The sequence below is a fragment of the Trachypithecus francoisi genome, unplaced genomic scaffold, assembly GCF_009764315.1.
Source record: "Trachypithecus francoisi isolate TF-2019V2 unplaced genomic scaffold, Tfra_2.0 Lachesis_group10, whole genome shotgun sequence".
Classification (NCBI taxonomy): Eukaryota; Metazoa; Chordata; class Mammalia; order Primates; family Cercopithecidae; genus Trachypithecus; species Trachypithecus francoisi.
In genome coordinates this window covers 34601332-34627359 of record NW_022681455.1, presented here as the reverse complement: position 1 = coordinate 34627359, position 26028 = coordinate 34601332, and the positions used below count along the sequence as shown (strand labels likewise).

At 41.2% G+C, this 26028-nt stretch overlaps 1 protein-coding gene across 2 annotated transcripts in view; it reads left to right on the top strand.

Annotated features, from left to right (window-relative positions):
• The window catches only part of ILRUN (inflammation and lipid regulator with UBA-like and NBR1-like domains), a 115283-nt gene that overhangs the window by 19361 nt on the left and 69894 nt on the right, over positions 1 to 26028 (top strand). The window lies entirely within an intron of this gene.

The window sequence follows — 26028 nt, the reverse complement described above, 5'->3', positions numbered from 1 at the left end:
AAAAAAAAAAAAAAAAAAATAGAAAGAAAGAAAAATAATAAAAAATAGGCCAGGTGCGGTGGCTCACACCTTTGGGAGGCCGAGGCATGCAGATCACTTGAGGTCAGGAGTTCGAGACCAGCCTGGCCAACATGGTGAAACCTTGTTTCTATTAAAAATACAAAAATTAACCAGGTGCCTGTAATCCCAGCTACTCAGGAGGCTGAGGCAGGAGAATCACTTGAGCCTAGGAGGCAGAGGTTTCAGTGAGCTGAGATCACACCACTGCACTCCAGCCTGGGCAGCAGAGCGAGACTGTCTCCAAAAAAAAAAAGAGACATGATTTATGTTCATTGCAGATAAATTAGAAAGTTCTGATAAGCAAAACAAAACAAAAAAACACAAAAAAGCCATAATAATGGGACCCAGAGATAAAAATGTTAACCTTCTGATATATGTATATTCTAATAACATATTTTGTGTGTTGTACCTGTGCTTGCTTTATAAAAGTGGAACATTTACTATATTCTAGATACTGTTTTAAGTGATTTATATTTAATGTATAATTTAATACAATAATTCTAGGAAATGAATACTGTTATCCTCATTTTTTACAAAAGGAAAAGAGGCTTAGAGAGGTTAAATAAGCTAAAGTCACATGGGTGGAAATGGAATTCAAACATAAGTAGCCTGTGCTTCTGATTAGTGTGTTTCACACATTGTATGAGTTTCCTAGTGTTGCTTAAGAAATAACACAAACTGGGTGGCTTAAACCTACAGAAAGTAACTTCCTTGTAGTTTGGGAAGCTGGAAGTTCCAAATTGAAGGTGTTAGCAGGTCCATGATCCCTCTGAAGTTTCTAGGGCAGCATCCCTTCTTGCCTCTTGTTAGCTTTTGGTGGCTCCTTCCAATCTTTGGCCTTCCTTGGCTTGTAGCTGTATCACTCTAGTGTCTGCCTTATTAGTCACGTGGCTTTCCTTATGTGTCTCCAAATCTCCTTCCCCTTATAAGGATACCAGTCAGCTGGATGTAAGGTCCACCCTAATCTTGTATGACGTCATCTTAACTGATTACATCCCTGTTTCCAAATAAGGTCACATTCTGTGGTTCTGGGTGGATGTGAATTTTGGGGAGATACTATTTAACCTGTTGCCCACCTTGTTGTGCAATCTGTTCTTCACTGAATGATATCTTATAACCGTTTTCCCAGTCTTAATAAATACAGTTCAACACTTACCTTTAAAAGTTTTGTAGTGTTATATAGATATGATTAATAATCTTTTTGTTGGGTATCTAGATTGTTTAAATTTTTTTTCAATGTAAAATTGAAAAATGTTCAAGTTGAACATTTCTCGTAGTTAAATCTCTGCTTGCATCCCTATTTCCTTACAATTTATTCCTAGAATTAGATTGCTGGGCTGAGGATTGCTGGGCTAAATATAAACATGGCTTTTAATGCTCTTAATACTTAATTGCCAGATTGTCTTACACCTCATAAAGATTGGACGCATTTGTGTTTCTGCCATTACCATAACGAGTGACTATTTCTTTGACCATCTCATCAATGTAGCACATAATATTTTTTTTTCCAGTTTCATAGGTAAAAAAATGTGATCCTGTTTTAATTTGTATTTTGCCATTACTTTTTTTTTTTTCCTCCCAACTTTTATTTTAGGTTCGGAGGTATACGTGCAGGTTTGTTATATGGATAAATTGCATGTCATGGGGTTGGGTGTACAGATTGTTGCCCAGGTAGTAAGCATAGTACCTGACAAGTAGTTTTTCGATCCTCACCCTCCTCCCACCCTTTTTTTGTCATTTCTCATGAGTACTTTCATGTGCTAAAGGTCTATTGTATTTATCTTATGAATTTACTGAACTTGCACTTTTGTCTTTTTTCCATGAAGAGCTTTACCTTTTTGGGAAATGAAATTTCTTTCTTTTTTTTTTTGGAGACGGAGTCTGGAGTGCAGTGGCGTGATTTTGGCTTACTGCAAGCTCTGCCTCCCGGGTTCTTACCCTTTTCCTGCCTCAGCCTCCCGAGTAGCTGGGACTACAGGCGCCCACCACCACGCCTGGCTAATTTTTGTGTTTTTGTATTTTTAGTAGAGGTGGAGTTTCACCGTGTTAGCCAGGATGGTCTCGATCTCCTGACTTTGTGATCCGCCTGCCTCGACCTCCCAAAGTGCTGGGATTACAGGCATGAGCCACCTCGCCTGGCCAAAATTTCTTTTTTTTATACTTGATTGTAAAAGTAATAATGCTGGATATAAAAACCCAACAAATTCAGAATGAAGCCCTATCGGGTAGTACTATGCTCTCTTTCTGAGTGATGAAATCATTTGTATACCAAACCCCAGTGACATGCAATTTACCCATGTAACAAACCTGCACATGTTTGTACTCCCTGAACCTAAAATAAAAGTTGAAAAATAAAAATAAATTAGGGCTGGGTGCTGTGGCTCATGCCTGTAATCCCAGCACTTTGGGAGGCCAAGGTGGGTGAATCACCCAAGGTCAGGAGTTCAAGACCAGTCTGACCAACATGGTGAAACCCCGTCTCTACTAAAAAACAGAAAAATTAGCTGGGCATGGTGGCGGGCACCTGTAATCCCAGCTACTCGAGAGGCAGAAGAATCGCTTGAACTGGGAAGGTAGAGGTTGCAGTGAGCTGAGATTGTACCATTGCACTCTAGCCTGGGTAACACAGCAAGACTCCGTCTCAAAAAAAAAAAAATTAAAAATGTAAAATTAGGTAATATTAAATATGTCAGTTCTCAGGCCAGATGCAGTGGTGCTCACCTGTAATCACAACATTTTTTTTTTATTTTTGAGACAGGATCTCACTATGTCGCTCAGGCTGGAGTGCAGTGGTGTGATCACAGCTTACTGCAGCCTCGACCTCCTGGGCTTAAGTGATCCTCTGACCTCAGCCTGTCATGTGGCTGGGATTAAAGGCATGTGCCACCACAGAAGGCTAATTTTTGTATTTTTTGTACTTACGGGTTTTGTCATATTGCCTAGACTGGCCTCGAATTCCTGGGTGCAAGCATCTTCCCACCTCAGCATCCCAAAGTTCTGGGATTATAGGCATGAGCCATGGTGACTGGCCTGTTTTGTTTTTAATAAATGGCATTATACTTTGGAGAACAGCAACAACAAAAACGGTAAAGCTGCTTGTAATACTAGAAGCTGATAACTTGTCAGTTTGTGTTCATATACATACATATATAGCTACTCATATGCATATTATATATTTCAAATTGATAAATCGTGTATACATACTGCTTTATATCCTACTTTTTAACTTAAATATATTATATTATCTTTCCATATCTGTTTTTCATGACTCCTAGCATCCCTTTATTTGAGTATTCTGTAACTTAATCTGTCATTTATTGATTTTTTTCACTATTATAATATCCCAGGCCCTGTCATTTCTTAGTTCATCTCTCTCTCATTCTCTCTTTTTTTTTTTTTTTCTTTGAGACAGAGTCTTCCTCTGTCACCCAGGCTGGAGTGCAGTAACGTGATCTCAGCTCACTGCAACCTCCGCCTCCTGGGTTCAAGTGACTCTCCTGCCTCATCCTCCCTAGTACCTGGGATTACAGGTGTATACCACCATGCCTGGCTAATTTTTGCATTTTTAGTAGAGACGGCTTTGCTGTATTGGCTAGGTTGGTCATGAACTCCTGACCTCAGGTGATCTGCCCGCCTCGGCCTCCCAAAGTGCTAGTATTACAGACATGAGCCACCATGCCCAGCCTTCAATTCTTTTTTTTTATTGTGACATAAAACCCATGTATTTATTTAGAGCAATTCTGAGAAGTGGAATTGGCAGGTCAAGGTATGCCCTTTTGAAGGTTCTTTTTTTTTTTTTTTTTTTTTTTTTTTTGAGACGGAGTCTCGCTCTATTGCCCAGGCTGGAGTGCAGTGGCCGGATCTCAGCTCACTGCAAGCTCTGCCTCCCGGGTTCACGCCATTCTCCTGCCTCAGCCTCCCAAGTAGCTGGGACTACAGGCACCCGCCACCTCGCCCGGCTAGTTTTTTGTATTTTTTAGTAGAGACAGGGTTTCACGGTGTTAGCCAGGATGGTCTCGATCTCCTGACCTCGTGATCCACCCGTCTCGCCCTCCCAAAGTACTGGGATTACAGGCTTGAGCCACCGCGCCCGGCCATGAAGGTTCTTGATAAACATTGCCAGATTGCCTCCAAGAAGTATGTACCAATTAATTTTAACAGGCAGTAGAAAGCCTGATTTTGGATAATTATGTTTTTATCTTTACCAGGTAGATTTATCTGATAGATAAAAGGTGTTACTTGTTTTATTTTGTGTTTCATTGATTGCTGGTGAAGTCTTATGTCTTTTGTATGTGTGATGGCTATATTTTATATATGTACTGAAATTTTTGTTTTGAAAAAAAGTATATTTAGCTGGGCGAGGTGGTATGCACCTGTAGTCCCAGCTACTTGGGAGGCTGAGGCAGTTGGATCACTTGAGCCCAGGAGGTCGAGGCTGCAGTGAGCTGAGATCATGCCACTGCACTGGAGCCTGGGTGACAAAGTGAGACCTTGTCTTTAAAAAAAAACTTGCTCTCTCTCCATATATATATGTGTGTATATATATGGAGAGAGAGAAAGGGTCTTGCTCTGTTGCCCAGGCTTGAGTGCAGTCCTGGAATCATGGCTAACTGCAGCCTCAACCTCCCAGACTCAAATGATCCTTCTGCTTCAGCCTCCCTAGTAGCTGGGACTACAGGAATGTGCTGCCACGCCCAGCATTTTTTTTTGTGGGGACAATATCTTGCTATGTTACCTGGGCTGGTCTGGAACTCCTGGGCTCAAGTGATCATCCCACCTCAGCCTCCCAACATGCTGGGGTTACTGGGATGAACCACCTGTGCCCAGCTCTATATATGATGTTCTCAAACTTGATTTTTAAATTTCACAGTATGTTATGGACAGCATGTTTTTTGTTTTCTGTTTTTGTTTTTTGAATGGATGCATGGTGTGTCCATTGTGGTTGGTGATATTTTATTTAACCACTACTTTGTTGGTGGACAAGAGTTTTGCTACACTCTTAACTAACTGAAGGGTTATCTGTATCTTTACCTTGATGCTGGCCTAACGGGTTAAAATGTATTCATTTTAATTTGTTTTTCTGTATTAATGAGATTAGATATCTTTCCATATCTTTATTGGCCTTTTGTAGTTTTCTGTGACTTGTGTATTTTCCTCTCTACCTCTCTCAGATTGTTATTCTTTTCTTCATTGATTTATGTGAGCTGTTTGCATATTAAGGAAAATAGTTTATTAGATTTTGCAGTTCCTCCAGTTTGTCTTTTAACTTGATTTATAATGTTTTTTACTGTGTGGCACTTTTTGGGTGAATTTTTATGACATTGACTCCAGCAGTCTTTTCCTTTTTGATTTCTGCTTTAAAGTGCGGCGGCAGTGTGTGTGGGGGGCGTGGTGGGAGGTGGAGAAATAATTCTTTCCCTAACTGTTATATAAAATTCACTTATGTTTTCTTTATGACTGCATAATTTACATATAAATATTTTATATAGCTGAAGTTTTTTCAATGTTAGTATCTTAACATATTTTCCAGATGATTAGTCAGTTTTCCCATTCATTGAAAAATATACATTTCCCTGATGATTTAAAGTGCCATCTTTATCATATATGAAATGCTTATATATATTTGGGCTTGTTTTGCACTTTTTTGTTGTTGTTTTTGCTATTTATTTTTTTGAGATGGAGTCTCGCTTTGTTGCCCAGGCTGGAGTGCAGTGGTGCCTTCTCAGCTCACTGCAACCTCCACCTCCCAGGTTCATGTGATTCTCCTGCCTTAGCTTCCTAAGTAGCTGGGATGACAGGTACCCACCACCACGCCCGGCTGATTTTTGCATTTTTAGTAGAGACAGTGAAAGTAGAGGCAATAGAGACAGTGAAACTCACCATGTTAGCCAGACTGGTCTTGAACTCTTAACCTCAGGTGATTAGCCTGCCTGGGCCTCCCAAAGTGCTGGGATTACTTGCGTGAGCCACCGCACTCAGCCTGTTTTTGCACTTTTTCTTGAGTTGCATTTGTGTGCATGTCCAGTTTTTCAGGGCCTCAGTCAGAGTTTAAAAAATTTTTTTGTGTGTATGTGTGTGGAGATGCGGTGTGGGGGGTCTAACCAACTTGCTCATGCTGGTTGTGAACTCCTGGGCTCAAGTGATCCTCCTGCCTGGCCTCCCAAAGTGCTGGGATTACAGGTGTGAGCTGCTGTACCCAGCTGAAAGTCAGAGTTTTAATGTTTACTTAAAGGTGTTTTTTAAGGGGAAGTACATTTCCTTATTTAATTTTCATTTTATCCAAAGTACACATGTATGGTTTAAAGAGTAAAGTAGTTCTGTGGGCTTGTTAAAAGCAACAAGGGTTCTAGTTCTAGACCTTTTTCTTCCTTGACTCCCCAGAGGCAATCTGTTTCAATCCTTTCAACTGATTTTTGGGTTTTTACCTCTCTCTCCATTTTTTTTAACCTTTAATCATTATTTGTTGATTTTACACAGGGAGATAAGGATTTTGCTTTGTGATAGCCAATGTTGTGGTGAAGATCAAAGTTCAAAGCCTCTGCTGCGTGACATTTGGCAAGTTACTGTCTCTGTGCCTCAGTTTTCTCATATATAACATAAGGGCACCAGTTGTTAAATGGGAATTAGGTAAATTGATAGTATAAAGATTTGGGGGCCGGGCCCGATGGCTCACATCTGTAATCCCAGCACCCTGGGAGGCCGAGACGGGCAAATCACCTGAGGTCAGGAGTTCGAGATCGGCCTGGCCAACATGGTGAAACCCCGTCTTTACTAAAAATACAAAAATTAGCTGGGCGTGGTGGCGTGTGCCAGTAATCCCAGCTACTCCGGAAGCTGAGGCAGGAGAATTGCTCGAACTCGGGAGGAGGAGGTTGTGGTGAGTCAAGATCACACCATTGCCCTACAGCTTGGGCGACAGAGCAAGACTCTGTTTCAAAAAAAAAGAAGATTTGGACCTCTGCCTGACCCATAGTAATTTTCAGTTTCACTCACCCCATTTCCTGTTCTCCCATTTTAGTTATTTGTAATTTGGCTAAATCAGTTTTCGTGTGTGTGTGTGTTTGTTACTGTTTTTGAGACAGGATCTCTCTGTCACTCAGTGGCACGATCACAACTCATTGCAGCTGTGACCTCGTGGGCACAAGCGATCCTCCCACCTCAGCCACTCTAGTACCTGGAACTACAGGCGCGTGCCACCATACTCAGCTAATTACAAAAAAAAAACTTTTTGTAGAGACAGCTTTGTACTGCATTGCCCAGGCTGGTCTTGAACTCCTGAGCTCAAGTGATCCTCTTGCCTTGGCCTCCGGAAGTGCTGGCATTATGGTCATGAGTTACCAGTCTTATTGTTTATCTCATTATAGTATTTAAGTGTTTATCAGCACTTGAGCCATTAGTGTTCTTGGATTACTTTTCTTTCTCGACACAATATTTTGCTGCCCTGAGTGTGATACTTGTCTTGATTTTTGGTTCAGTCTTTTTTTTACTATCCTCAAACTACTTACTAACTGTATATATATAATTTATTCTCAGTAGTAGGCTCTGACACTCTAGATGTTCTGTCAGTTTTATCTTTTTGAAGATTCTTTTCCAGAACGTTGGACCTACTCTGATCTGGACTGGTTGAGCTCTAGGTCTGCACAGATCTCACCCCTGGGGTTTCTTTCAGCCTTTATGGGAACCTGTGTTTCCTGGACCCCAATTTTTTTTTTTTTTTTTTAGCTTCCTGAGAGGGTAAGAGAGATAAAATTTGAAACTTTTGCATTCTGAAATTTTTCTTGCTTTGATACTTAGCTGATATCCCAGGTTTTGCTGGGGAGCAGTTTTTTAAGTTTGGAAATATTTTTCTCAGCATTTTGAAGGCACTGATCCTTTGTCTGTGTTTTCAGTGGTAATGTTGAAATATTCTGACTCTTTGTTCTTTGAATGAATCCTGTTTTCTTCCCTCTCTGAAAACTTTTGGTAACTTTGCTGCGTCCCTAGTGTTCTGAAATTTGATGGTAATGCATTTCAGCATTCATTTTCATATATTTTATTCAGCTTTGGTGAGCTCTTTCAGTCTGGAAACTCCCTTCTCTTGTTATTGGAAAATTTCTTGAATTGATCCTTTAATTTCCTCTCCTTCCTTTTCTCTGTTCTCTTTTATTGGAGCTCCTGTTTTTTCAGATATTGAACTTTCTGGTCTGGTTCTGTAATTATGTTTTCTTTTTACCTTTTGACAAATGTTTTCTTTGTTTTCTGGGTGATCTCAGCCTTGTTTCCTTCAAATTGTGTTTGTTTATTTATTTATTTATTTATTTATTTGGGATGGAGTCTTGCTCTGTCGCCCAGGCTGGAGTGCAGTGGCGCAATCTCGGCTCACTGCAAGCTCCGCCTCCCGGGTTCACGCCATTCTCCTGCCTCAGACTCCCTAGTAGCCGGGACTACAGGTGCCTGCCACCACGCCCGGGTAATTTTTTTTTTTGTTTTTGTATTTTAGTAGAGACGGGGTTTCACCGTGTTAGCCAGGATAGTCTCGATCTCCTGACCTCGTGATCCGCCCATCTCGGCCTCCCAAAGTGCTGGGATTACAGGCGTGAGCCACCGTGCCTGGCTGTGTTTTTTTATTTATTTACTTTAGTTCTGTTTGTTTCATATTAGATGCTTTCCATAAATATACTGTGGTTCTTGACTACATACACCTATTAAAAAAATTTTTTTTTAAAGAGACAGGTTTTCTCTTTGTTGCCCAGACTGGTCTTGAACTCCTGGGCTCATGCAATCCTCACACCTCAGCCTCCCAAAGTGCCAGGGTTAGAAGTGTGAGCTACCACACCCGGCCCACTACATACTCCTGTTTAAGAGTGGAACACAAAAAGAGGATTTGGGTTGGGCACAGTGGCTGACACCTGTAATCCCAGCACTTTGGGAGGCCAAGGCAAGCGGATCACCTGAGGTCAGGAGTTCGAGACCAGCCTGGGCAATGTGGCGAAACCCCCATCTCTACTAACACTACAAAAATTAGCCATGCATGGTGGCGCACACCTGTAGTCCCAGGTACTCAGGAGGCTGAGGCAGGAGAATTGCTTGAAAACCCAGGAGGCGAAATTTGAAATGAGCTGAGATTGTGCCACTACACTCCAGCCTGAAAAACAGAGCGAGACTCCATGTCAAAAAAAAAAAAAAAAAAAAAAGGTGAAAGCTATGGGCATGACTATGACTATAGGGTTTAACTGTGGACTTAACAGCCCCACCCATTTCCTTCACGGTGGGGCGGTCACTGGGCTATGCAGTGTTGTGACTACATTAGGGGATCTGAGGCCTAACTAGTAGGTTTAAGCAGATGTATAACCTCTCCTGTTTTTGTACATGTGGTTATTCCTGAACTGTTTTGGGATACTTATTGTAAACCAGGTTGCTGCTCTGCTTTTCCCACTGCTGGCTAAGGAAGATTCAACTTTTTCAGGTTGGCTAAGTCATTTATCACTTGTCTACTTCCCAGTTCCCTTAATTAAGTTGCCTCAGTTACCATTTTGTCCTAGTGAATTCACGCCTTTTTCCCCATCCCTGTATTTTAGGAGGGCTTAGGAAGGGAGCTGAGGCTAATGCATGCATTCAGCCTTCTGTCTTTAACTGGAAACTGAAAGGAAGTACTGGATTTGCATCTAAAAGTTTTTATTCTGCCTTTCATTCTTACAATTTATATGGTTTTTTGGATATGATGTAACTTTTTGGTATACCAGTTGAATGATCCATTAAGTTTTGACAGTGTTATTGCCACATATATTATACAGATAACTTTCTCCAAATAGACTGAAAGGCTGAAGAACAAACTGTAGATGGTTATCTCTGGTTGATGGGATTAGTTGTTTTTATTTCTTTATGCTCTTACTTTATTTTTGCTTTTTTTGGGACAGGATCTTGATCCTCACCCAGGCTTGAGGTGCAGTGGTGCGATCATGGTTCACTGCAGCCTCCACCTCCCAGACTGAGTTTATACTCCCACGTCAGCCTCCTGAGTAGCTGGGTCTATAGGCACATGCCACCACACCTGGCTACTTTGAATTTTTTGTTGCCCAGGCTGCCTTGAAGTCCTGGGCTTAAGTGATCCGCCTGCCTCAGCCTCCCAAAGTGGTGGTATTACACACCCGGGGCCCCGGCCTTTGTGCTTTCACTTTAATTTATAAATTTTTCTATATTAATATGCATTACTTGTATAATTGGGAAAAATAGTATTTAAGTAGAGAAAAAATTGCTAGTTAATCAAATCCTTGGATGAAAGTTGGCTTTAGGGATCAGTGTGCACCTCTGTTACTTAATCCTAAATCTGTCAAGAGTTGTGCTGTGTCTTTTACCTCTTTTAGGTAATCTGCAGTTAGAAACACTAATTTTAGGGGGTGTGTATATCATTTCTCCTTAACTTTTCTTTTCTTTTTTTTTTGAGACGGGGTCTCACTCTGTCACCCAGGCTGGAGTGCAGTGGCTCACTGCGACCTCTGCCTCCCAGGTTCAAGTGATTCTCCCACCTCAGCTTCCTGAGTAGCTGGGACTACAGGCACATGCCACCACACCCGGCTAATTTTTGTATTTTTTTTTCGTAGAGATAGGGTTTCACCATGTTGGCCAAGCTGGTCTCGAACTCCTGACCTCAAGTGATCTGCCCGCCTCAGCCTTGCAAAGTGGAAGTGGGTGGGATTACAGGTGTGAGCCACCATGCCCGGCCCTATCCTCATCTTTTAATTTTGAAGATTTTCTTTTTTTTTTTTTTTTTGAGACAGAGTCTCACTCTGTCACCCAAGCTGGAGTGCACTGGCTAGATCTCAGCTCACTGCAAGCTCCGCCTCCCGGGTTCACGCCATTCTCCTGCCTCAGCCTCCCGAGTAGCTGGGACTACAGGCGCCCGCCACCTCGCCCGGCTAGTTTTTTGTATTTTTTAGTAGAGACGGGGTTTCACTGTGTTAGGATGGTCTCAATCTCCTGACCTTGTGATCCGCCCGCCTCGGCCTCCCAAAGTGCTGGGATTACAGGCTTGAGCCACCGCTCCCGGCCTAATTTTGAAGATTTTCTAACCAAAGAAAAGTTGAGATACTAACACAGTGATTTTGTATACTCTTCACATAGGTTCGCCAGTTATCACCATTTTGCCACATTTGCTTTATCTTTACTGAAGTATAATTTGTATACCGTAAGTTAACCCATTTTAAATGTATAATTCAGTGATTTTTAGTAAGTTTATCCGTCTGCAACCATCACCCCAATCCAGTTTTAGAACACTTTCATTAATCCAGTAAGATTTTTTTTTTTGTTTACAGTTAATCCATACCCACCCCCCCAGCCTTAGGCAACCATTAATCTTTTTTGTCTCTAAAGATTTGCCTTTTTGGCCAGGCGGGGTGGCTCATGTCTGTAATCCCAGCACTTTGGGAGGCCGAGGTGGGTGGGTTGCCTGAGTTCAGGGGTTCAAGACCAGGCTGGCCAACATGGTGAAACCCCGTCTCTACTAAAAATACAAAAAATTAGCCAGGCGTGGTGGTGGGTGCCTGTAATCCCAGCTACTCAGGAGGCTGAGGCAGGAGAATCACTTGAACCCGGGATGCATAGGTTGCAGTGAGCCGAGATTGCACCATTACACTCCAGCCTGGGCAACAAGAGCGAAAATCGATCTCAAAAAAAAAAAGAGTTGCCTTTTCTCCACATTTTTTTTTAAGTGGAAATCATATAATGTGTAGTCCTGTATCTGACTTGTTTCTTTTAGCACAGTGTTTATGATGTTCATTTGTGTTTTAGCATATATCAGTATATCATTCAGTTTTGCTGAGATGTGGTATGGATATACCACATTTTGTTTACTTATTTATGTTATGTTAATTAGTTTTGTATCTAGGTGTGTTAAGTCTGAAGTCAGATGACTCAGTAGTCAATTTCGTGTATGTTTGAATTTATGGTTAATTGTGAGGCCTTCACACACAGTTATTCATGTTATTACACAGTTATTACAGGCAGTAATAAAAGTAACAACCACATCGATGGTTCCGGAGACCAATGCACAAGTCGTGTGGTTCTGGAAGTCTTTTGACTGGCAGTTGGTGGGAGGGGTGTTTGTCGCTGTTTCTCTTGGGCAGAGCCTCCACAACAGCTGCCTTGTCAAAAGAAGGCCTCAGACTGGGTGTGGTGGCTCACGCCTCTAATCCCTGCACTCAGGAGGCCAAGATGGGAGGATCACTTGAGTCCAGGAGTTTGAGACCAGCCTGGGCAATAAAGTGAGACCCTGTCACTACGAAAACAAAAACAAAAAAAGCTGGGTGTGATGGTACACATCTTTAGTCCCAGCTACTCTGCAGGCTGGGGCAGGAGGATCACTCGAGCCCAGGAAGTTGAGGCTGCAGTGAGCCATAATCATGCCATTGCCTTCCAGCCTGGGCAACAGAATGAGACTGTCTCATAAAAACAAGACTCATGCCTGTAATCTCAGCACTTTGGGAGGCCAAGACGGGTGGATCACCTGAGGTCAGGAGTTCGAGACCAGCCTGGCCCACATGGTGAAACCTCGCCTCTACTAAAAATACAAAAAATTAGCCAGGTGTGGTGGCGGGTGCCTGTAATCCCAGCTACTCGGGAGACTGAGGCAGGAAAATCGCTTGAACTCAGGAGACGGAGGTTGCAGTGAGCCGAGATTGCGCCATTGCACTCCAGCCTGGCGACAAGAGCGAAACTCCATCTCCAAAAAAAAAAAGAAAAAAAATTAGCCAGGCATTAATTTTTAAAAATAGTAGCCCTAGCTACTTGGGAGGCTGAGATGAGAGGATTGCTTGAGCCCAGGAGTTCTAGGCTGCAGAGAGCTATAATCCTGCCACTGCACTCCAGGCTGGGCAACAGAGTGAGACTGTCTCCAAAAAAGAAAAAAGAAGGTTTCAGAGTTCTCACAGGTAGCCTCTGAAGGCGTCTTGGATAAGGCTGAGTCTTGACTGTTTTTATGATCTTTTGTAGATGGGTCTATTATTATTTTAGCCACTTTTTACTTTTTATCAGTTTATTTTAGGTCTTGGGTGGCACCATATAACAAAAGTAGGTGTTATCTCAGTCTGTTACGCATGTGTTTGTCGATTTGAGGGGTGAATATCACTGTGGGCTGAATGTTACTTGATGTGAGAGAGTATTTTGAGACATGAGGATCACAGATCATTATGTCAATTTATAAGTTGATGTACATTTGAATTTTTACTTACTGGCTATATTATGAATAAAACTGCTGTGAACATTTCACATGTGAGACTGTGTGGACGTATTTTTAAATTTCTCTTGGGTAGATACATAGGAAGGGAATTGTTAATTTGTATAGTAAAGTTATGTGTAGCTTTTAAAGAATCTGCTAAACTGTTTTCCAAAGTAATTACCATTCTACATTCTTAGCAGCATTGTATGAGAGTTCTGTCAAGCTTTTATACTTTTTTTTTTTCCTGAACCATTTGAGATAACTTGCAAGGATTGTGAGATTTCACCTTTAAGCCCTTCAGCAAATACATCCTGAGAGAACGAGCATCATCCTACATGACTACAGTATCATTGTCACCCCAAAGGAGTTTAACATGGAAACAAAAGTTTTATCCAATATATATAGCCCAGTTTTAAATTGTCCCCAGAGTGCCCTTTACAACCTTTCTTTTTTTTTTTTTTTTTTTTTTTTTTTTTTTTTGAGACGGAGTCTCGCTCTGTCGCCCAGGCTGGAGCGCCGTGGCCGGATCTCAGCTCACTGCAAGCTCCGCCTCCCGTGTTCACTCCATTCTCCTGCCTCCGCCTCCTGAGTAGCTGGGACTACAGGCGCCCGCCCTCCGCCTCCTGAGTAGCTGGGACTACAGCCACCTCGCCCGGCTAATTTTTTGTTTTTTTTTTTTTTTTTTAGTAGAGACGGGGTTTCACCGTGTTAGCCAGAATGGTCTCGATCTCCTGACCTTGTGATCCGCCCGTCTCGGCCTCCCAAAGTGCTGGGATTACAGGCTTGAGCCACCGCACCCGGCCAACCTTTCTTTTTTTAATTCAGGTTCTTCTCAGGAATCCTATGTTATCTTTGGTTGTCATGTCTCTTTAAACTTCTATCTAGAACAGTTCCTTCGCCTTTTGTGGGTATTCTATGACATTGACATTTTTAGAGTTCATGCCAGTCAGAGTGTCCTATGTTGTTGGTTAGTCGTGATTAGAGTCAGATTATTTTGTTGGAAATAATACATAGATGATGCTGTGTCTTCTGTTGCATCACATCAGGAGGCATATTATGTTAGTTTGTTCTACTATTGACTATGCTAAAATTGAATGTTTGGTTAAGATAGTGTCCACCTGTTTTTCTCCTTAATAATTAATAAGTAATCTGTGGGGATGACTCTCAGACTGGGAATATCCTGTTTTCCCAACAGTCTTCCTCTGCACTGTTTTAGTATCTATTGATAATCCTTGACTGAGTTGATACTGCATAGGTGGTTGCAAAAAGATTATTATCTAATTTTGTTGTTCCATCTTCACTTATTATTTGGCATCCCTCTGTGTGTGTGTGTATATATATATATATATATATATTAATTTTTAAATAGAACATATTAAATTAGAGTTATGAAAGGAATTCATGATGAATAAAGCCAAATTTTGGTCATGTGTTAGTTTAACATTGTGAGCCTAAGTGTATTTGCCTTACCTTCAGCTATATAGGATCCAAAGAAGGGGTATTGAGAAAGATCTCCTTGACCTTTGTAAAGCTTGAACTACTTAAACACCTTCATTATGTTTACATTATTTGGGGATGTGTGCTGCTTTTCTGTCTTTGAGAGACCAATCTTTCTTTAAGGAAGAATCAGAATAAACTATAGATAGATTTTGTTTTTTCCTCTCAGTTTTTAGTATCTTTTTCTTTGTAAACCAGATTGGATAGTTTTTTTTTTTTTTTCCATGTATATTTGGATGGCTTTATGATTTTTTGATGGGGGGGGCTGGTAATTTTACTGGTGATAATTATGCAGTGTCATGTAAAGAAGCTATTTTTAAAAGTCCTTTTATTCTGGAGTGCATAAGAAATGCCATAGTTGGATGAGCTGTCTCAAACCTGCTTGGTTGTCATCTGAAGAGTTGGTTGCCCAGAACATGAAAACATTAACAGAATACGTGAGATCGTTTGTAAGTATAGCAGGACTTTTACAGGATATATTCTGTAGGCAACCTCTGTCTCCCGGGTTCAAGCGATTCTCTTGCCTCAGCCTCCCGAATAGCTGGGATTACAGGCATGCAGCACCACACCTGGCTAATTTTGTATTTTTAGTAGAGATGGGGTTTCTCCATGTTGGTCAGGCTGGTCTTGAACTTCCGACCTCAAGTGATCCATCTGCCTGCCTCGGCCTCCCAAAGTTCTGGGATTACAGGCGTGAGCCACTGCTCCCGGCCAAGTATATGGCTTTTTAAAGGTACCTATATACCAGAAAGCAGCCAAATATGTCCACAGAGTACTTGGAGATATTGGCTGCAGAATGAGTGGAGTTGGGGGTCAGAGTTTAAATGCCATATGGCATTGTTTGGCAGAGATGAAACAGAAGATACTTTGAAGCACACTGTCAGGAAATCTCAAAGGCAAGAATTATTAGACAGTTGTGAAGTATTTGAATCAAAGGTGTATGCAAAAGTGTGGCATTTCTTTTTAAAGCCTATGCATTTTTCACTGTATACAGAAACAAGAGGTTGGAATGTTGTTTCATAATTTTGTTTTTTTGGCATTTTTTTCCTTTTTAAAAAATGAAGGCTGGGCGTGGTGGCTCATGCTTGTAATCTCAGCACTTTGGGAAGCTAAGGTTGGAGGATCGCTTGAGGCCAGGAGTTCGAAACCAGCCTGTGAAATGTAACAAGACTTTCTCTATTATAATTAAAAAATGTATTTAAAAAAATCAAAAACAGCCAGGCACGGTGGCTCACGCCTGCTATAATCCCAACACTTTGGGAGGCTGAGGTGGGAGGATTACTTGAGGCCCGGTGTTTGAGACCTGTGTGGGCAACATAATGAGACCCCTGTCTCTCTCCTTCTCTCTCTCTCTCTTTTTTTGAGACAGTGTCTTATCGCCCAGGCTGGAGTGCAGTCGTACAATAACAGCTTGCTGCATTCTTGACCTCTTGGGGTCAGGCCTCCTGAGTAGCTGGGACTACAGGTGTGTGCCACCAAGCCTGGCTAATGTTTTTATTTTTTTGTAAAAAGGAATCTCCCTGTGTTGCCCAGGCTGGTCTTGAACTCCTGGGCTCCAGTGGTCCTCCTGTCTCAGCCTCCCAGAGTACTGGGATTATAGGCTTTGAGCTACCATGCCTAGTTTGAGACCCCCATCTCTATCAAAAAAAAAAAAAGATAATAAAATTAGCCCGATGTTGTGGTGTGCACCTGTACTCCTACTTGGGAGGTTGAGGCAGGACTATTGCCTGAGTCTAGGAGTTCAAACCTGCAGAGCTGTGAGTGTGCCACTGCACTCTCCAGCTTGGGTGACAGCACAAGACCCTGTCTCTCTCAAAAAACAAAACAAAACAAAAAGTTGCAGGTATTTTTTAGAAAATAGCTCTGTGACCATGTTCCCTGTTAGGTAACAAACTTTTGAAAGCCATACTTCATTATAGAGTTATCTGATCATTTCGTAACTGCTATTTTAAACCATTTCCTAAAGTTTCATGAGCAACAACAAACCATAGATACTTTGTTTCTAAAGATAGCTCTTTCTCAATCACATTTTGTCATTCTGGGACTTTTTGGGTATCATATATTTTCATGTCTCTCCCGGGCCAGTGTTCCAGCATTTTCAAAAATTTCAGTTAACACTGAACCTAGGGATTGTTCCCCATTTCGGGAAGTATCCGTAACAGTTAAATTCAGGGGGCAACAAGAATGGGAGTTATTTCTAAATATGTATCTTTGATGGCAAATTGAGTTCTTGGAAGCAGAGTTATTATGAAGGAAATGACTCAGCAAAAAAACAGCACCATTTTGATCCTGGTGCTGTGGCATGCTCCTATAGTCCTACCTACTCAGGAAGCTGAGGCAAGAGGAACCCTTGAACCCAGGAATTTGAGACCAGCCTGGGCATCATAACGAGGCCCTGTCTCCAAAAAACCCACAAAACCCCACCATTTTAATTGCAGTCTTTATTCTGCTTTCGTGTTCATAGTTTTTTCTTGTTATAATACACATTTTCAAATATACACTAAGGTAGAATAATACAATGTGTAGCCATTATATTAGTTTTTGGTGCTGTGATACATTATTACCACAAACTATGTGACTTAAAAACACACACATTTATTATTTTAGCAGTTCTGGAGGTCACAAGTTCGATGGTCTCCGCACTAAAATCATGGCGTCATCAGCACTCTGTTCCTTTTGAAGAATCTTTTCTTGCCTTTTTCTGCTTCCAGAGGCCACAGGCATTCCTTAGCTCATGGCCCTGTTTCTCCTTCAAAGCTGAGTCCTTCTTACACTGCTATTTCTCGGTTCTCTCGTTAAATTCCCTCTTCCACTCTTAAGGAAGTGATTGCATTGGTTTCATCTGGATAATTCTGGATACTCTCCCTATTTTAAGGTCAGCTGATTAACACCCTTAATTCCTCTTTGCGATATAACTTAACGTATTCATAGGTTCCAGGGACTGGGACATTATTAGGATGACGAAAGTGTTCTGAAACATGATATTCTAAACATGGTGATGGTTGTACAATTCTGTAAATTTACTAAAAATCTTTGAATTGTAAAATTGAAATGGGTGGATTTTATGCCACATAAATTATACCTCAGTAAAATTGCTTTTTAAAGAGACCTTGGCTGGATGGGGTGGCTCATGCCTGTATTCCCAGCACTTTTGGAGGCCAAGGCAGGTGGATTGCTTGAGCCCAGGAGTTCAAAACCAGTCTGGGCAATGTAGTGAGACCCTGTCTCTCTCTTTTTTTTTTTTTTTTTAAGTTTAAAATTTTAAAGACAGAAATTTTAGAAACCTTTAGATGCTCTCCTTTCATTTTAGATGTAAATCTAGATTTCATTTTCTTTTTTGAGATAGTCTCATTCTGTCACCCAGGCTGGAGTGCAATGGTATGATAACAGCTCACTGCAGCCTCAACCCCCTGGGCTCAAGTGATCTTTCCCCTTCAGCCTTCTGAGTAGCTGGGACTATAGGCACGTGCCACTATACCCGGATAATTTTTCAATTTTTTTGTAGAGACAGAGTCTCACTTTGTTTCGCAGGCTGGTCTTGAATCCTGGCATCAAGTACTCCTCTTGCCTCAGCCTCCCAAAGTGCTGGTATTACAGGCATGAGCTGTCATGGTCCTTTAGTGGTAAAATATACTTAACATTTCCCATCTTAACTTTTCTTTTTTTTTGAGACAAGATCTCACTCTGTCACCCAGGTTGGTGTGAAGTGGCATGATTAGGGCTCACTGTAGCCTTGAACTCCCGGCTCAAGGGATCCTCCCATTGCAGCCTCCCAAGTAGCTGTGACTATAGGTGCACACCACCCTGTGTAGTCCCAGCCTGGCTAATTTTTAATTTTCTTTTAAATTTTGTAGAGACGAGTTCTCACTATGTTGCCCAAGCTGAACCAATCTTGGGCGCAAGCAATCCCCCTGCCTTGGCCTCCCAAAGTGCTGGGATTACAGGCGTGAGCCACCGTGCGCAGCCCATCTTACCCATTTTTAAATGTACTATTCTGTAGGGTGTTAAGTATATTCACATGATTTTGCAACCAATCTTCAGGATTCTTTCATCTTGCAAAACAGAAACTGTACTCATTAAATAGCTACCCACTCTCCATATAAGTATTTGGCCTTTGTGATGGACTTATTTCACATATCATAAAATCCTCAAGGTTCATCCATAATGTTAAGTGTTTCAGAATTTTCTTCCTTTTTAAGGCTAAATAATATCCCATTACATGTATACACCACATACTGTTTATCTGTTCGTCAGTGGACACTTGGGTCGCTTTCACCATTTGACTGTTATGAATAATGGTGCTCTGAACATGCATATTCTTTCTTAGAACTGCTTTCAGTTCTCTTAGATACCCAGAAGTGGAATTGCTAGATCTGGGTAAGTTTTAACTTAGTGCTTCAGCTTCTCTTCCGTGTCTTTTAATTGGCTTTGTACCTTCCATTCAAACTCTCCCTAGAAGCCATTATACACTTTTGAACTAATTCGGACCTATTATGTTGAAAGTAACAAACTTACTTCAAACTAGATAATGATAAAAGGGTTTATTTAAGGATATTTTTATGTTACACAGAATCCAAACACAGAAATGTGTTTGTGCTTCAGGAACAACTAGACTCAAGGACTTGAAATACCTTAGGTTTCTTTCTCTGTGTGTTTTATCTAGATGTTTGCAGTGGTCTTTTATCTCTGTTGAAGAGAGCCATGACTGTCCAGAGCTCTCAAATGTGAAGTTATAGACCAGATACTATGAGAGAAACTTTCTCGGTTCCTGTTCCAAATTTCTCAGTACCCCCACCTCCATGAGCCACCATGCCTGGACCTTACAGAACATTTTAAAGAATTGTAGAGTGTATAGCCTTGTGCCTACCACCTAGATTCCACAATGATTAACATTTTTGCCATATTTGCTTTCTTTACAGAAGATTTTTAAAAAATCATTTGAAAGTTGTAGACATTATATGACCCTTGATCCTTAAATGTTTCTGCATGTGTCTTTTAAAAACAAGGATATTCTCATACATAACTACGCACTATTACCTAATACAATAATAAAACAATGCCACCATTTCCTTTCTCTTTTGTGGCAGAGTGCTTATTTTTTATTTTCTACTTGGAAAATGGTATAGCTGCTTAAGACACAAGGACCAGTTCTAAAAAGTAATAAAACTAATGGATCAATAAATAGCCAGGAAAAGAAGAGAGGTGAAACAATTTTAGATGCCATAGGGCTCTAAGAAGTGGGTAAAATATTGATGTTAACTCTGTCCCTCCTCTGAATGTGATTTTCCACAAATTCTTTTTACTAGTTGTCTTCACATATTAAAGAGTATCTACGAGTATATTTTTAGGTTGATAGTATTGACAGTTGCCTTTAGCCCAACCCGAATTCCCTATTTGCAGTCATCTTTCTGTTTCAGTGAAAGTCTTAGTTTCTTTCCAGGCTTTAAAATTCATAGTAGTTTGTAATGTTTGGCCCCTCTTTTTGGTGTTCCATGTTAGATTCCTGTCACATTAATGTTGGAAGGCCCTGGGTAAGAACATCTATTTTGCTGAGCCTTTTTCCGGCCAAATTATCTTTTTGGTCATTCAGATAGTAATGTCTTCTTGATTCTTGGTGGGTACATGGCTTTAGTAGCAATATTATTGGCATACCCCAGGTGAGGAAAACCCCTTGTGGTTCGGGATAACTATCTCTTGAAGCCCTAAGATGCTGTTGTTCATGCCTAATAAGATGGGTTCATTATTCTGTTTCCCATTTTAATTTGTATCCAAATAAGGTTGGTAGTTTTCTTTTTCTCATAAATAATTTGTATTCTTTTGAGTTTCTCACTTGTTCAGAGAATGGAAAGAAAAGGTATCTAGTTTTCTTTTTTTTTTTTCCCTTGAGAATCTGAGCTAATGGCATTCCTTCTCTATTTCTGATTTTATCTATTTTTTTTTGACAGGGTCTCACTCTGTTTTCCAGGCTGGAGTGGTGCAATCTCAGCTCACTGCAGCCTCACCCTCCTAGGATCAAGTAATCCTCCCACTTCAGCCCCCTGAGTGGCTGGGACTATAGGTGTACGCAACCATGTCTGGCTGATTTTGTATTTTTTTTGTAGAGATGGAGTTTCGCCATGTTACTACCTAGGCTTGTCTCGAACTTCTGGGCTAAAGTGATCCACCTGCCTCTACGCCTCCCAAGGTGCTGGGATTATAGGCGTGAGCCACCACACCTGGACTGGTTTTCTTAACTGTTTTCTACTGCCATATTTTTGAATGATGTTTCTGGCCACATATAAATATATAGGTGGTTTTTCTTCATTAGACTGCCTTATGGGCCAGGCGTGGTGGCTCACACCTGTAATCCCAGCACTTTGGGAGGCTGAAGCGGGTGAATTACCTGAGGTCGGGAGTTTGAGACCAGCCTGACCAACGCGAAGAAACCCCGTCTCTACTAAAAATACAAAATTAGCCGAGCGTGGTGGCGCATGGCTGTAATGAGGCAGGAGAATCACTTGAACCTGGGAGATGGAGGTTGCAGCGAGCCGAGATCGCACCACTACACTCCAGCCTGGGAACAGAGCAAGACTCCATTAAAAAAAAAAAAAAAAAAAAGACTGCCTTATGTAAGTATATATACAACAAAAATAAATGTTCTATGTTTATGAATATATGCAAGATTAATTCTTTAAATAATTCAGTTTAATGGAGGTTACAATTCATTTATAGAATTCATAATGGTAATTAGTATATTAAGAAAATCAGATGTTCAGAGTGTTATATAATTGGAAAATTCTGGGTAAGTTAAAACTTTTGAGTAGGTGTGGCTCTGAATTCTAATAATTACCTAGCCTAGGGCAAATTAACCTCACCTGTCAGTGCCTCAGTAGCCTCATCTATAAAATGAAGGTTGAACAGAGTTGTATTTCATCAGGAAACATGTCAGTGTCACCAAATTCTTCTCCAGTTCAGGTTAACTTCATTGTCCATGCAGTTGAAACTGTGCTGTGTACCAAGCCCATCTTTCACCCTAAGAAGGAAAAGCTGCTTTGGGCCCGTAGCCTCTGTGTGAGAGGCATTTGGAGTTTACCTTTGTTTGAATGTCCCTGGTTAGCTATAGACTATAAACACTGAAGACAGGGACCATGCCTGTCTTGTAATTTGCTGTATCCCTAATGCTACAGGCCAGGTGCCTAGCACAAGGATAAATGCTCATTCATTAAATATTTGTTGAATGAATGACTGCCAACCAGGACATTTGCATACATTGCCTCTGCAATCTTCACAGGCAACATTATAATGAGATAGGTGGTATCAACTGTTTTGCAGATGAGTAAAACTGATGAGGAGAGGCTTAGCTGCTCGTTCAAAGTCCCACAGCCAAGAGTTGGAGCTGACTCTAAAGATCACAATTTTCTTTTTCTTGAGATGGAGTCTCGCCCTGTTGCCCAGGTTGGAGTACAGTGGCGCAATCTCAGCTCACTGCAAACTCTACCTCCCAAGGTTCAAACGATTCTCCTGCCTCAGCCTCCCAAGTAGCTGGGATTACAGGTACCCACCACCATGCCCAGCTAATTTTTGTATTTTTAGTAGAGACAAGGTTTCCCCATGTTGGCCCAGCTGGTCTTGAACTGCTGACCTCAGGCGATCTGCCCGCCTCGGCCCCCCAAAGTGCTGGGATTACAGGTGTGAACCACTGCGCCCAGCCTGAAGACCATACTCTTAAAAAAAAAAAAAAAAAATTATTTCATTGTGGTAAAATCTGCATGACATTAAATTTACCATTTTAAGTATACAGTTCTGTGGCATTAACTATATTGGCAGTGTGCAACTATTACCATCATCCACCTTTTTTTTTTTTTTTGAGACAGAGTCTCATTCTGTTGCCCAGGTCGGAGTGAGTGCAGTGACACAATTTCGGCTCATTGCAACCTCCGCCTCCTGGGTTCGAGCAATTCTCCTATCTCATCCTCCCAAGTAGCTCATTACAGGCATGCACTACGCCCAGCTAATTTTTGTATTTTTTGTAGAGATGAGGGTTCACCATGTTGGCCAGGCTGGTCTCGAACTCCTGCCCTCAAGTGATCTGCCTGCCTCTGCCTCCCAAAGTGTTGGGATTACAGGCGTGAGCCACCTCATCCAGCACCAGCATCTATCTTAATTTGTGCTTTTTTTCACTGTTACATTGCCTCTGTTTGTTCTTCAGGGTACTTTTAACCATCTGAAATTAATTTAAAACTTTTTTGAAAAGAAACACTGAAGGAATCTGGAGGTTTAAACTTTTAGACTGCACCGAATGCTGGGTCAATGTTTTCCCTTTCGCATCACCTCAGCCAGCTCCATTTCATGAAGAATTTCTTGTTGGCTAATAATAGCTGAGTATGTTGTTTTGAACAAGAATACCTGCTATCATGTCTACTTTCTGACACTGAATTGGAGCTGTTTGATCTATGCCTGCTGTTGCTCAGCCTAGTGGGCCGGTAATTTAAATGCTCTGAACTCTGAGAAGCTGTGTACCCCAAATTTGTGGCTGTGTACCTGCTTTATGGGTTAGCTCACTTGGGCTAAAGTCCACTTTCTGCCTTGTACTTGGGAAATGAATTTGCTTTGTCATCCTCCTCTCCACCTTCCTGCCAGGATTCCAGTTCGCTGCTTTCAGTTTCAGTTTGGGGTTTAAAAATGGTTCTTAATCTTTCTTTGGCTGAATTACCTGTGTAATACACATACAAATAAGCTTTGACTGTGGGATAAGTTGGAAATGTGTGAAAGGAGATTTGAGGATAGGAATGGATCTGCCTGAGTTGGGTAGCTTGACTTTCCCATTTACTAGTTGTTCCTACTGCAGTGGTCTTGAAGTCCTGTCCTGATGGCAGAGCCAAAGGTTGAAATATGACACAGCCTGGGGATGAGAATTGGCAATTGTCCTGAGTGCACAAATAGTTTCTTCCCTCCAAAACACATTTTGCAGCCAAGTGAACAGAAAACAATTCAGCAGGCTACTTACTGAAGACCTGCTGCAAAAAAATTCTCTTTTCAAAAAGGTAGACATACAGCTTTTCCAAAATGTTTTCAAAAGAGCAAATTGCAAACCAGGCTTATTTTTCTCCCATATTCTCCCTGATCCGTAAGTGTAATGCTAATTCCAGATGTACTTCTAAGCCTGTTTGTGGATGGTAGGGGCTGGATTTCCCCAAGTTTGGCCAGTCACAAACATCCTTCACTTTAGATCACTGTCAGCTAGATAGGAAACTGCTGAGAAGACTAAAGTCCAAGCTTTGTGTTAGCTAGTCAAGCAAACAGGTGCAGTTTGGCCCCAGCGAAGCTCTCTTTATGTAACTATTATCAAGCACATATATCATAGGCAGGCCATTGGTATTGTAATTTCAGTCATTACTGACTAATACGACAGGCCACCATTGCATGAGGCTTGACCTCAGGTACCTGCTCTAAATATAGCCTTCCTTTCTGGCAGTTGCAAGCACCTGGAGGAGCAGGCAGGCCCCCAGCAGAAAATTATTTGCTGCTATTAGCATTTCTGTTGATCAGTTGTGTACTGTCAGAGCTTGTTTCATGCTATGTTTATGTATAATTAAAAACAGCTCAGTGGATTCGTTGGTTTGTGGTTGAATTATGTTTAGAAACATGCAGTTTGGATTGTTGTATAGTGTGGGAAGTGGAGATGATGTCATTGGTTTGAGTAAGACCAGAAGAGAGGCAGTTAATGTAATTACCAACAATTTCCTTGATCTCTGTAATGAACACAGTTTACTGAAACCCTTTAGTGGTCCTTGGTTTCTGGCACTGATAACCAAACTGACAGTCACACGCTTCTGCTCAATTGCGAACTCTGGCTTATGTACTTGGTAGTTCCTTCTGTTGAAAGGGGATTTGTGAATAATTAAAAAGAACACCAACATTTACAAAATGATACTTCCGAAAAAGAAACTACAAATGGCTCTTTTTTTTTTTTCTTTGTGAGACGGAGTCTGGCACTGTTGCCCGAGCTGGAGTGCAATGGCGCTATCTCAGCTCACTGCAACCTCCACCTCCCGGGTTCAAGCAATTCTCCTGCCTCAGCCTCCCGAGTAGCTGGGATTACAGGTGCCTGCCACCATGCCCGGCTAATTTTTTGTACTTTGTTTAGTAGAGATGGGGTTTCACTGTGTTGGCCAGGCTGATCTTGAACTCCTGACCCCATGATCCACCCACCTTGGCCTCCCAAAGTGCTGGCATTACAGGTGTGAGCCACTGAGCCCAGCCTTTACAAATGGCTCTTAAACCTGTAAAAAGATACTCAGCCTCTCAAAATCTCACTGAGATATATATTTTTTTAACCTATTAGATGGGAGAAATCCAAAATGTTAGAGAAACACCACTGATGAGCAAGTGGGGAAAATAGGCACACTCCTATATTCTTGGCGGGACCATTAGTGTATAACTTTTATTGAGGGAAGTTTGGATATATTTATTAAAACCACAAACTCTGTCACAGCAGTATCACTTACTAGGAATTTATCTCACAGATACACTTGCATGTATACAAAACTATGTGTGCTTAAGCATATTTATGAAAGAGTTAATGACTGGAAACAAACTCAAAAGTCGACTGGTTAAATGATGATCCATCTGTATAGTGGTTACAGCTGTAAAAAACAATGAGGATGCTCCTTATGTACTAACAGAGATGTTTCCAAGGTATAGCATTAAGAGAATAAAGCAAAGGGCATTGTATATTATGCTACCATTTGTATAAAAAAGAGGGAAAATAAGATTGTATATGATGTTTGCTTGAATATAAGAAAGTTCTGGAAGGATATTTAAGAAAGTAATACGAACAGTTATATCTGTGTGTGTATGTTGGGGAAAAAAGAGAACATGGTTTTCTTTGTATGAAACTTCAAATTATGTGCACATATTACTTTATTTTAAAAAGTGGAGCTTCTGGCTGAGCTCAGTGACTCATGCCTGTAATCCTAGCACTTTGGGAGGCTGAGATGGATGGATCGCTTGAGCTCGGGAGTTCAACGCTAACTTGGGCAACATGGCGAAACCCTGCCTCTCTCTCTTTTTTAAAAAAAAATTAAAAAATAATAATAATACAAAATAAAAAGTTGTGCTTCTTTGAATTCCATAGTTATAGAGATCTCTTTTAATTGATTTCTTTACCCATTCTTGTTTTCCTGTGGGTAACAAGGGAGATATCCTCATACTGTTGCCGATGGTACTAATGTTTGTTACTTTCTATGTGGGAAGAAAGTGATACACAAATTTGTTGGTGCTGGTGGTTTTCCTGTTGT